Below are 11,966 nucleotides of genomic sequence, written 5' to 3'. Positions count from 1 at the left end.
TTAGTTCATCAGCATGACATAGTCTCGGGATCCACCTCGGGTTCAAAGACCATGCCTTAACATTGGGTTAATTAATCTAGTAATTAGGTTAATTAAAATTGGAGTCACTTAGGGTTTTTTCCTAGTTTACCCTAAAATAATTAAACAAGGTGGCGACTCATACATTCACGTGCATTTCTTCCTTTAGTCACATGCATTCATATGCTTATGATATTTTGGGGGAGGGGTTCACAGTTTGGCGACTTCACTGGGGACTACATGTAATCATTTTGCATAAGTGGACTACAAATGCTGCATAGACTAACCTGCCCTTCGTTAGGGTATTATTTTGCTATGTTTTGTTTTGCAGGGTACCTTGACATAAATCGAGTGTTCTTTCTTTAAGAATATTTGATGAGGGGAAATTTGAACTTAATTGACAAATTTGATTAAAACATTTAAATTTGTTGATTTATTTGCACGATTGAGAATCTTTTTCTCCATTGCATAAAAAATGAATTTCAAATGAATTTCTTCTCTCTCTGTTCAAACTTCTGAGTCTGGATAGCAAGTAGCGCTGATCGGCAGGTCTCTTTGATTATGTCGACGGACAGCCAAAGCGTCCTCCCTGTTACCGCAAACTGCCCCTAATCCTTTTGGGGGTGGCCCATGAGTATGCGTACCGTTGGACCCACGCGAAACTCTTTGTTTCACATGTGGTTAGGTATATCCATACTCAAGGTTCAAGGGTCCCTTATAAGCCGATTCTCTATTTGAGTCATAGCCTATAGAACCTATCCTTTAGGACTGTATGCACCCAATGATGTGAACCATACCATCAAATAGATTATGACGTGTTGTTATGCACATTCACGACATATCATAAACATGAGGTAAACACAAAGAGAGCATGAAACACTCTTCTCATTCATGCACAGTTGGACAAAGATTCGGTTCATCTCACATTAGTTACCCTGATACACCAACCACCGTACTTAATCCAGCTACTCTTATCCTTACAGGTCCCCACGTTCCAAGTGCCCACATCAGTGCCAACCACACCCACAGTACTATCACCAGCTTCACCAGCTACACCAGCTTCACCTACAACTTCAACAGCTTTACCTGCACCAATGGCATCGCTTGCTGATATCCAAACCCTCATTGAACAACTAGAGGCTAGAATGGAGGCCTGAATGAATGAGGCCCTGGCCGCCCAAAGGGCCGCCCTGATAGCTGAATTGGGTAATGGGAATGGTAATGGAAATTCGGCCGGGGGAAGTGGACCTGCTGCCTCCAATCAGGGTCCTGCTGTTGAACCGACAAACCCTACCCTAAACCTGGATGATGTGCCCTCCAAAACTGCTTCTGAGCTGGAAGCTCAGAGAGTGAGAGAGAAGTTAGAACTCCTGGAAAGATCTATCACTGCTCTCAAAACCCACAAAGAAGTGGTGGACATGGACTCTTTGTCCTTGTTCCCTGAGGCAAGACTGCCAACCAAATTCAAAATGCCCAACATGGACAAATTCGATGGAACCACTTGTCCTAAAACTCATTTGAAAATGTATGTGGGTGCCCTTAACCCATTTGGGTTGAGCAGCGAGCTCCTTGCTCAGTTGTTCCAACAATCTCTGACGGGTGCTGCTTTAAGATGGTTTGTCAGCTTGGACCGCTCTAAGATGAAAACATGGGAAGACATCTGTAATGCCTTCAATTCACAGTATCACTATAACATGGAGGTGGATGTCACTCGAAGAGAACTAGAAACCACCAAGCAGAAAAACAATGAACCCTTTTCCTCGTTCCTTACGAGGTGGAGGGCCAAGGCCGCCCAGATGATTAACCGACCCTCTGAACAAGAACAGGTGGACATAATAATAAAGAACCTGCAACCTGTCTACCAACACCAATTACAAACCTAGTACCTACCAACATTTCAGTCACTCATTGCCACTGCTACGAAGGTAGAAGATCTTATTCAAATGGGGCAACTGAAAGAAGACTCAGGAACCTCAAAGTACAAGAAACCTAGCCAAGCTAGTAAAGTCCACGAAGTGGCAAGCATCACCCCCCACTAACCCTTTGCGTGTGGGGAACATGAGAAATGGCAATCAGTCCAGAAGAACCTATACTGATCTCGGGATGCCAATCCTTTTGGTTTTCCGAGAGGCTGTCAAGGCCAACTACATCAAGCCCTTGGAAGCAAGGCCACCACCAAACCCATTACCAAGAAATTACAAAGCTGATGAATACTGTGAGTACCATCAGGGGTACGGGCACAAGACTGAAGCGTGTTGGACGCTTAAAAACCGTATCCAAGACTTGGTGGACAACGACTCTATTATTCCAAGAAGTAAGCCAAACATTAGCACTAATCCCTTACCAAATCATGGGGTAAATGCTATTGTTGCTGACCAGGAACTGATCGATCCTTTCGAACTGTTCCTAGAAATGAATAACATCTGTGTCTTGGATCTGAATGACCTAACCGAAGAGCTTGATGCTATAACCAGGAGCGGGAGACAATATGAACCGTTAGTCTTGGACAAAATCCAAAATAAACCCTACCAGAGGGCAGAGGAGCTAAAGGAAGACCCGGTACTTGCACAGCTAAAAAAAGACACAAGCTAAGGTATCAATCTGGGAACTTCTAGCATCATCCTTTCCTCATCGCCAAGCTCTTTGCAAGGCTTTGAGTCAACTTCAGACATCAGTGGAGGTTAGCCCCGAAGTGCTAGTATCCACCCTTACCCAATCGTCTAAGATGCAGAGCATTGGGTTTTCTGATGACGACTTACCCAAGGAGGGAGGCGGTCATAATAACGCCCTGTATGTCACTGTCCAGACTAGAGACAAAACTGTGCCCATGGTTCTCATTGATAATGGGTCAGCACTAAACGTCTGCCCACTAAGGGTGGCCAGCTGTCTGGGGTTGGAGGAAACGGATTTCACTCCATCAGACCAAATAGTGAAAGCTTATGATAGTACCCAGAGGGAAGTGTTGGGGGTTGCTACGCTGAAGTTAACAGTTGGGCCGGCTGTGATGGAAGTCCCATTCTAGGTAATTGATGTAACGACTAGCTTCAATCTGCTTCTAGGCCGACCCTGGATACATCACACTAAGGTAGTACCCTCATCCTTGCACCAAATGGTCAAGTTTCCCTATGAGGACAAGGTTATCACCATTCAGGGGGATGACTACAGTCAACTCAAAAAGCCAAAGGGCCAGCCTCTCTTTGAGGTCAACCCTGAAACTGCCAACCTACCCCTCTCGAGATTTCAATATGACACTGTGCAGTTTATAGAGGGAAAGACTGCAGGCTCTCGAATTCTCTTTGATTCCGGGACAGTGCAAATAAACTGTATAGTGCCTCTGATGCTGAATATGTCCTATCTGCCAGGAATGATTATGGCAAGATCCAAAAAGACATACCCCGCACTGCAAGCCTGGGAGTGTCCGGTGAATGAGGGGACCTATGGACTAGGCTACGAGCCTACTGACGAGGACCGGGCTGAAAGAGGTAGAAGGGGAAGGAAGGAGAGTATACAGATGCGGCCTTACCTTTTGACTCTGAATGGTTACTTCTGCAAACCGGGAGAACCGATTCCCTATCGTGGCTTCCAAGAACCATTCCGCTGCCCGGCTGCTAAGAAGAGGCTGCCTGGGTTAGAGATATTCTCGGATGTTTGGGGCAACAAGCCCGAAACCATAACTGAACTGGAGGCGGAAGACTTCATGCAGCCTAGTCTCTTTGACGAGGTTGCGGTTATCACCGGAAGTGACGAGAATCGAAATTTGCTCAACCTGATCAAGCCAAGCGGAGGACCTCTCACCAACTGGTACGCCGAGGAGGATCGCACTACTGATAGACCCCCTCCCGAGTCAAACCAAGAGTCAAAACCTGTAACAAAGTCCTGTATTGAGTCTGAGTCTGAAACCGAGTCAGAGTCCATTTTTGAGTCGTCTGTGTCGGATCTAGAAGATCCAGATTTCAAATTCGATGTAATTTTTGAAGACGATTCCGTCATAATCAATAAAGGCTTGCAAATTCTTGACTACCCTGCATGTCTATCTTTCCAAGCATTTCCAAGCAAAAATAATCAAATAAATGAACATACATACATTGCATCTGATTGTATGAACAGGGAACAAGTCAGTGAATGTTTGAAGAAATTTGCTGATTACTTCATGTGGAAGTAAAGTGACATCACGGGAATCGACCCAGCAATAGTGGTGCATAAGATTCCGGTATACCCTGAGGCTAAGCCAGTGAAACAGAAGCTTAGAAGGCTGAAGACAGAATGGTCCTTGAAAATCAAGGAGGAAGTTACCAAGCAACTGGAGAACAAGTTCATAGAACCCATTGCTTACCCGACATGGTTAGCAAACATTGTGCCGGTTCCTAAGAAGGATGGAAAAGTCAGAATGTGTGTGGATTATCGGGATTTGAATAAAGCATGTCCGAAGGACGACTTCCCCCTGTCGCACATTGACTTGTTGGTGGACCGTATGGCCGGACACGAGATGGTCTCCTTGAATGATCTCACTGTCGGGTACAACCAAATAATGATGCATTTGCCAGACAAAGAGAAAACGGCATTCATCACCAAGTGGGGAACCTACTGCTACAGGGTCATGCCTTTTGGGCTCAAAAATGCCGGGGCAACTTATCAAAGAATGGCGACAACCATCTTCCATGACATGATCCACAAAGAAGTCGAAGTGTATGTGGACGACATGGTTGTCAAATCAAAAACAGCTGAAGAACATACAACAGCACTTGAGAAGTTCTTCCTTAGACTTCGAAAGTACAACCTAAAGCTCAACCCGGCGAAATGTCTATTTGGAGCTACATCCGGAGTATTTCTGGGGCACATGGTCAGTCGGAAGGGCATAGAGATTGACCCTTCAAAAGCCAAGGCCATTTTGGAAATGCCAGCACCGAGGACAGAAAAAGAAGTTCGGGGTTTCCTGGGAAGGCTACAGTATATCAGCCGGTTCATTAATCAATTGGCCGATACTTGTGGTCCGATCTTCAAATTACTCAGAAAAGGAGTAGCGATTAAATGGAATGAGGATTGCCAGAAAGCTTTCGACCAAGTCAAGCAATATCTGCTATCCCCACCAGTTTTACAGCCACCAAGGCTAGGAAAGCCTTTGTTATTATACCTATCGGTGACAGAAGAAGCGATGGGTGCAATGCTAGCTCAACAAGCAGAAGATACAAGGATAGAAAATGCCGTGTATTACCTTAGCAAGAGGATGCTGGAATATGAGCTAAAATACAACAAGATAGAGAAGTTGTGTCTGGCTCTAGTTTGGGCCTGTACAAAGCTGCAGCACTACCTCTCGTCTTACACGACCTATGTCATTTCTGAATCGAACCCCTTGAAATTCCTTATGGAGAGGCCGGTTCTTGACTGTAAGATGGCTAAGTGGGTATCAGTGCTCGCAGCTTATGATTTAAAATTTGTACAACGGAAGGCAGTGAAAGGTGGAGCCTTGGCTGACCAATTAGCAGAATTACCGGTCGAAGACCAGATGCCAGAGGTAGAATTTCCTGATGAGGACTTGTTAAGCTTGGAAAGTGAAGTCTGGGAAATGTACTTCGATGGAGCTTCAAACTACCATGGAAACGGGGTTGGAGTCGTATTCAAAACTCCTTGTGGAAAATACATCCCAATCGCAGTAAAATTAGATTTCGACTGCACTAACAATGAGGCCGAGTATGAAGCTTTTATCAAAGGGTTAGAAGCGGCTCTGGAGAAGGAAATAAAAGTCCTCAAGGTTTTCGGGGATTCCAATTTAATAGTCTCCCAAGCCTTGAGAAAATGGAAGATTAAGGAAGAGCGTTTGGTTCCTTACCTACAATGTTTGGACGAATTGGCCCAACAGTTTGAGGAACTATCTTTCCACTACCTGCCGCGCGCCAAAAATCAGTTTGCAGATGCCCTAGCTACCTTGGCCTCCATGGTTAATGTAGGGGGAGACCAAGTCATTCAACCTCTGACAGTACGGCTACAGAAACAGCCAGCACACGTCGTGCATTTGGTAGATGACAAGCCTTGGTATTGGGATATACAGAATTATCTTCAGAATGAAGCCTACCCGGAGGGATCCACCAAGACTGATCAACGGACATTGAGACAGTTAGCATCTGGATATTTCCTTACTGGGAGAGTTCTGTATAGGAAAAGTTGGAATGGCCTGCACCTAAGGTGCGTTGATGAGGGGGAAGCTCAAACCGTCATGGATTCCTTGCATAATGAGGAGTCCGGTCCGCACATGCACAGGATAGCCTTGGCTCGAAAAATTATGAATTTGTGTTATTACTGGTCGACCGTGAATGCAGATTGCGTGAGGCACACGCGGAAGTGCCATGAGTGTCAAATTTTTGCCAAGCTGCAAAAGCAGCCTCCGGTCAATCTGAATCCCATGGCTTCGCCCTGGCCTTTCGCAACTTGGGGCATAGACGTGATCGGAAAGATCCATCCAAAGGCTTCCAATGGCCATCAATTCATCCTGGTTGCTGTTGATTACTTCACTATGTGGATTGAGGCAGCCTCCTATTTGGTCTTGAATGCCAAGAAAGCAGCACAGTTGTGAATACTCAAATTTTGAGGCTCAAAAAGCCTGTTGGTTGACTTTGCTACAGTAAATTTGACTGTGCTACAATGAATTTGCTACAGCAAATTTAATTGTGCTACAGTGCATTTGCTACAGTGCATTTGACTTTTCTACAGTAACTTTGACTCACAAGGCTCAAAGAGCCAATTTTCCCGGACTGCAAACAGTCCGGCCGGACCGGAGGCCATTTCGGAAGTTCACCGGAAATATGTCAATATGGTACTTGAAACGTCCGGAATTTTACGAGGATCGCGGAACAGGTCCCGGAATATTTTTCGGAAGTCTGGAACTCCCAAAAAGGCTCCCGAAGCGAGGCACGGTGGCCACACCGGCCACGGCGGCGCCAGCCCACGCCAAGCGCGGGCGGGGCCTGGCGCCCAGCTCGGGCGAGGCCTCTCGCCCCGCGCGGGCGAGGCCTCCCGCGCCGCGCGCGGGCGAGGTCTCTCGCGCCGCGCGCGGGCGAGGCCCCTCGCGCCGCGCGCGGGCGAGGCCTCTCGCCCTGCGCGGGCGGGGCCTGTCGCCCCACCGACAGGGCGGTAGGTACCGCCGAGCCTGGCGGCAGCTACCGCCCAGATTTTTGAGCGGTGGCTACCGCCATGCCAGGCGGCAGCTACCGCCCTGGACCCGAAAATGGCCTATAAATAGGCCATTTTTAGTCCAATTTTGACACACCCCTGTCTGTGTTGACGGACGAATCCTTCTCCCTCTCACGCTCCTTGCGTTTTCTTTACCGCTTTTTGCATTTAATTTAATTTTTTTATTGCATTTTTATTGTGATATTTGGACATGAAAATTAAACAAATTAAAATTAATTAATATTTCCTAAGCGAGGAGCTTAATCGGGAGTTAAGAAGCGGTTGTCGATTAAATCAGGTATGTAAACAAAACTCTGCCTATTTAATGTTAGCACTTCATGCATATTTCTCTTCTACTCTTAATAATTCTACAATTGCATAAATGCATCCACGTCATTATTTTTTTGGTAAATAAACTGTTTTAATAAAAACAAACATGATTAAGCTTAACGCCCGATTAATTAATAATTGTGGTAGTTAAGCTTAAATCCGACAATATTGGCTAAAGAGCCTAGTTAATTAATAACTACGGTTCAATCGCCTTATTTCGAATAAATCTGGCTTAAGTCCAATTAATCAATAATTGTGGCTAAAAGCCTTAATCAATCACGTTTCAACAATAAATTGTGATTAAGCTCGAACGCCCGATTAATTGATAATCGTGGCATTAAAGCCTAAATCGCACATTCTGGCAAACTAATTGCCTAAAATAATACCTTTTGGCCAAAGGCCTAAAATCAACCATTTTCGGCTTAAAACCGTAAAATCAACCATTTTAGCGACAAATCGCTTAAAATCGACATTTTTGGCAAAATGCCTTAAAATCAATCTTTTAAGCGACAAATCGTTTAAATGAACCATTTTGGCACAAATGCCTAAATCAATCAATTTTTGGCAAAATGCCTAAACAAAATGCACAAAGCATACACACACTCATGCACAAAGCATACACACTCATGCACAAAGCATACACACTCATGCACAAAGCATACACACTCATGCATTAAGCATACCCATTCAAAGCCCTTCAAAGAAGGCCTATCGAACTACGTTGACTTTGATCTTCCATTCAAACGGAAGTACGTAGGCACGTTCGGGATTTCACCCCGGGTGGCAAGTCGAAATCATCAAAATCACATAAACATTTCATCCAATTACATCATTCACCTTGCAAAGCATTCATTCATCGGTTAGTTTATCAGCATGACATAGTCTCGGGATCCACCTCGGGTTCGTAGACTGTGCCTTAAACATTGGGATAATTAATCTAGCAACTAGGTTAATTAAAATTGGAGTCACATAGGGTTTTTTCCTAGTTTACCCTGAAACAATTAAACAAGGTGGCGACTCACACACATCACGTGTATTTCTTCTCATTCATCATATGCATCACATGCCTCTATGACATCTGGGGAAGGGGTTCACAGTTTGGCGACTCTGCTGGGGACATTATGTAATCATTTTGCATAAAAGTGGACTACAATTGTTGTGAAAACTAACCGGCCTTTCTTTAAGGTATTATTTTATTATGCTTTGTTTTGCAGGGTACCCTAATACGAATCAAGTGTTCTTTCCTTAAGAATACTTGATAAATCCGGACTTAATGGAAAAATGTGATTAAGACATTAAAACTTGTTGATTTATTTGCACGATTGAGAATCCTTTTCTCCATTGCATAAAAAATGAACTTCAAATGAATTTCTTCTCTTTCTGTTCAAACTTCTGAGTCTGGATAGCAAGTAGCGCTGATCGGCAGGTCTCTTTGATTATGTCGACGGACAGCCAAAGCGTCCTCCCTGTTACCGCAAACCATCCCTAATCCTTTTGGGGGTGGCACATGAGTATGCGTACCGTTGGACCCACGCGAAACTCTTTGTTTCACATGTGGTTAGGTATATCCATACTCAAGGTTCAAGGGTCCCTTAATAAGCCGATTCTCTATTTGTGTCATAGCCTATAGAACCTATCCTTTAGGACTATATGCACCCAATGGTACGAATCATCTCATTAAAATAAATTATGACGTGTTGTTGTGCGCATTCATGACATACCATAAGCATTAAAAAAAAAAAAACAGAGAGAAGAGAGTGGATGGACACAAAAATATCCTTCTGTTTGTCAGTCATGCACAGTTGGACAAAGAGTCAGTCTATCTCATATCAGTTACTCTGACACACAATGCCGCCCACTATACCCTAATGCCATTACCCTTACGCTTACAGGTACCCCCTGTTCAAGTGCCAGCCACACCTACGGTGCTATCACCTGCTTCACTAGCCTCACCAGTTACACCAGCTTCACCTATAACTTCAACAACCCCACCTGCATCAATGGCATCACTTGCCGATATCCAAAACCTTATTGAACAACTGGAGGCCAGACTGGAGGCCAAAATGGAGGCCAGAATGAATGAGGCATTGACTGCCCAAAGGACCGTCCTGATAGCTGAATTGAGTAATAGTAATAGAAATGGGGCTTCCGCTGGGGGAAGTGAACCTGCTACCTCCAATCAGGGTCCTACTGCTGAACCAACAAACCCTACCCCTAACCTGGATGACATGCCCTCCAGAACTGCTTCTGAGCTGGAAGCTCAGAAAATAAGAGAAAAACTAGAAACCACCAAACAGAAAAACAATGAACCCTTTCCCTCGTTCCTTACGAGGAAAAGGGCCAAGGTCACCCAAATGATCAGCCGACCCTCTGAACAGGAACAAGTTGATATAATAATCAAGAACTTACTGCCTGTCTACCAGTCACAGCTTCAAACACAGTACTTGCCTACGTTCCAATCGCCCATTGCGACTGCAACTAAGGTGGAAGACTTAATCCAAATAGGGCAACTGAAAGAAGACCCGGGAACCTCAAAATACAAGAAACCTAGCCAATCTAGCAAAGTCCATGAAGTGGCAAGCATCACCCACACGACGGATCCTTCACGTGTGGGAAACGTGAGAAACGGCAGTCAGTCGAGAAGAATATATACTGATCTCGGTATGCCAATCCTTTTGGTATTCCGAGAAGCTGTCAAAGCAAACTACATCAAGCCTTTAGAAGACAGGCCACCACCCAACCCATTACGAAGGAACTACAAAGCTGATGAATACTGTGAGTACCATCAGGGTAACGGGCACAAGACTGAAGCGTGCTGGACGCTTAAGAACCGCATCCAAGACCTGGTAGACAACGGTTCAATCATCCCAAGAAGGAAGCCGAACATTAGCACTAATCCCTTACCAAATCACGGGGTAAATGCTATTGTTTCTGACCAAGGAATTGATCGATCCTTTCGAGCTATTCCTAGAAGTGAGTGACATCCGTGGCCTGGACCTAAATGGCTTATCTGAAGAAGTTGAAGCAATAACTGAACTGGAAGTAGAAGACTTTATGCAGCCTAGTCTCTTTGATGAGGTTGCGGTTATCACAGGAAATAATGGGGATCAAGACCTGCCGAGCCTGATCAAGCCGAACGAAGGACCTTTCACCAACTGGTACGCCGAGGAGGAACACGCTGCTAATGAACCCCCTCCCGAGTCAAACCTAGAGTCAGAGTCTGTAATCAAGTCCTGTACTGAGTCTGAGTCTAACCCCGAGTCTAAAACCGAGTCAGAGTCCAGTTCCAGTTCTGAGTCGTTAGTGTCGGATCTAGAAGATCCAGATTTCAAATTCGATGTAACTTTTGAAGACAATTCTCTCATAATCAATAAAGGCTTGCAAATTCTTGACTACCCCGCGTGTCTATCTTTCCAAGCATTTCCAAGCAAAAATAATGAAAAAGAAATAAATGAAATAAAAAATGAAAAAAAATAATAATTGGCAAAGAAGAAAATGAACATACATACATTGCATCTGACTGTGTGAACAGGGAACAGATCAGTGAATGCTTAAAGAAGTTTGCCGATTGCTTCATGTGGAAGGCAAGTGACATCACGGGAATTGACCCAGCAATAGCGGTGCACAAGATTCCAGTATACCCCGAGGCCAAGCCAGTAAAACAGAAGCTAAGAAGGCTGAAAACAGAATGGTCCTTGAAAATCAAGGAGGAAGTAGCCAAGCAACTGGAGAACAAGTTCATAGAACCCATTGCTTACCCAACATGGTTAGCAAATATTGTGCCGGTGCCGAAGAAAGATGGCAAAGTCAGAATGTGTGTGGACTATCGGGATTTAAATAAGGCATGTCCGAAGGACGACTTCCCCCTGCCGCATATTGACTTGTTAGTGGACCGAATGGCGGGACACGAGATGGTCTCCTTGACCGATCTCGCTGTCGGATACAATCAAATAATGATGCATGTGCCAGACAAAGAGAAAACGGCGTTCATCACGGAATGGGGAACCTACTGCTACAGAGTTATGCCTTTTGGGCTTAAAAATGCCGGGGCAACCTATCAAAGAATGGCGACAGCCATCTTCCATGACATGATTCATGAAGAAGTAGAAGTGTACGTGGACGATATGGTTGTTAAATCAAAAACAGCTGAAGAGCATACAATAGCACTTGAGAAGTTCTTCCTTAGACTTCAAAAGTACAATTTAAAGCTCAACCCGGCAAAATGTCTGTTTGGAGCTACATCCGGAGTATTTCTGGGGCATATGGTCAGCCGAAAGGGCATAGAGATTGACCCTTCAAAAGCCAAAGCCATTCTGGAAATGCCAGCACCGAGAACGGAAAAGGAAGTTCGAGGTTTCCTGGGAAGGCTACAGTACACCAGCCGGTTCATCAATCAATTGGCCGATACTTGTAGTCCGATTTTCAAATTGCTCAGGAAAGGAGTAACTGTAAAA

The sequence above is a fragment of the Jatropha curcas genome, chromosome 3 (assembly GCF_041381405.1).
Source record: "Jatropha curcas cultivar XTBG-Jc1 chromosome 3, XTBG_Jcur_1.0, whole genome shotgun sequence".
NCBI classification, from domain to species: Eukaryota; Viridiplantae; Streptophyta; class Magnoliopsida; order Malpighiales; family Euphorbiaceae; genus Jatropha; species Jatropha curcas.
The sequence above is the reverse complement of the archived record's forward strand: the minus strand, read 5'-3'. Positions refer to the sequence as shown.